A 1,811-nucleotide genomic window follows, 5' to 3' on the forward strand; every position below is an offset into this window, starting at 1 on the left:
TACAACCTTCAAATAATATTCCACATATTTCAAGCATGCTACCAAATTGTATACCAACTAATTGATTTTGTGGTACACAAATAGAATACATTTTGATATCATCAAATAATAAACATCTAACCTAACATTTATAAAAACTGAATTTCATAAATCATATAGAGTGGAAAATTAAAAGATGAGCAAAGCAGAGAAAGTAGAACCAGATTTTTGCAGCTTTCTTCTTGAATTGATTCATCCTTGAAGCAAAGCACATGTTTCTGTGACATGTGCTCCATTTGCACAAACTTTAGACCAGAGGGACGATAAATTTTTCAAACTTGATGAAATAATTTTTTTTCACCACAAATTGATCTGCACTTTTATATTAATATATGTACGTGTAACATCTCATAAATCCGAGTTAGGTGTGAATGTATGAATCTAGTATAAAGATGATATTTTAGCTATATGAATCCATTCGGGATGAACTCGGGTGATAAACAATCGTTTAAAAGTCAAACCAAAAAGTGAAGTTCTTAAGGCCTTCTAAATTCGTCTAAGTCTGAGACAGTTTATACTTATGGCCAGTTTGCGGGTATTTTCATTAGGAATTTGAGAAAAAAAAATATAAAATTTGTAGGTCTTTGAAATACCTTTCCAACCATATATTATGGAACTCAAACGGAGCTGTGTGCTAGAATTTATGCCCATTTTACTGGACACTACGCAGTCTGCGCGAAGTGCCCTTCAGGTGCGCGATCACCTGCGTGAAGTGGGCCTCGGTACTGCATGGAAGCACACTGAACACGACTTTTTAAAAGCCAAACTTTGTTATATTCATTCCCACTTCGTTTTAAACCAATTTTTCTGAGGTAAAGAACCCTAATGGAGTTTCTCAAGCCCTAAGGACGAAGCTCTTCTCTCCCAGCCTTCAAGATACTTTAAGGTAAGCCTATTCCATGAATTCCAAGTCAATTCCAACATACTTTCATGATTATTAAGCAAGAATTCATCATTCTTAACCTAGGGTTTTCAAGAAAACCTAATTAAAGGGATTCAAGACTTAAGCTTTGGGATTCTTCTTCAAAGTTCAGATTTTTATTTCAAGTTTGGAGCGTTACTAGGTATTTAGGGTTATTATCTACGTGTGAGAATATCTTTGTTCTTCCCCAGGCCACTTATTCCATAAAGTATGAAGTTATACGGAAACTAGGGTTTGTAACCATGCTCATGATAACCCTAGGTCCATGTACCATGCTATACTAAGTATTGAAGTATTATTAATCCATTATTGAGTTCTTGATATTTCATTATGATTATTGGGAATCTGTCCGTAATTCATGAAAACCCATACTTTGCAATCCATGGGTTCTTACATGCAAGTTTTTAAATAAAATGCTTATTTCATGAATATCCTACATGTCTACCAGTTTTCATAGAATTACATTATGATTATTTTCATGCCATGATACAAGATACATTCATGTTAAATACAAGTCATGCTTTCATGAAATCCATGGGCTTCTTAGCCAACTATAGCATGTTCATGTTTTTAGGAGTTGCATAGATTACCGAGAAGGCTTCAAGCAGCCTGAAACTACGTTAGCCACCGTAGGATGAGGATCGCTCCGCCCATGTTTAGGACGATTTCTCATAATGAATGGATCCTTTCATGTTATAATAATTAAATCTCATTTTGTTTTGCTGGTAGGATGCATGTACCAGACCATGTTGTCGGTTGTATATTTATGCTCTCCTAACTTAAAATGTACCCATGTTATATGTGTATTTATGTCCATGTCAGATACTTATGTTCATGACCAGGTTTCAGT

This window comes from Lycium ferocissimum, chromosome 1, assembly GCF_029784015.1.
Source record: "Lycium ferocissimum isolate CSIRO_LF1 chromosome 1, AGI_CSIRO_Lferr_CH_V1, whole genome shotgun sequence".
In the NCBI taxonomy this organism is placed as follows: Eukaryota; Viridiplantae; Streptophyta; class Magnoliopsida; order Solanales; family Solanaceae; genus Lycium; species Lycium ferocissimum.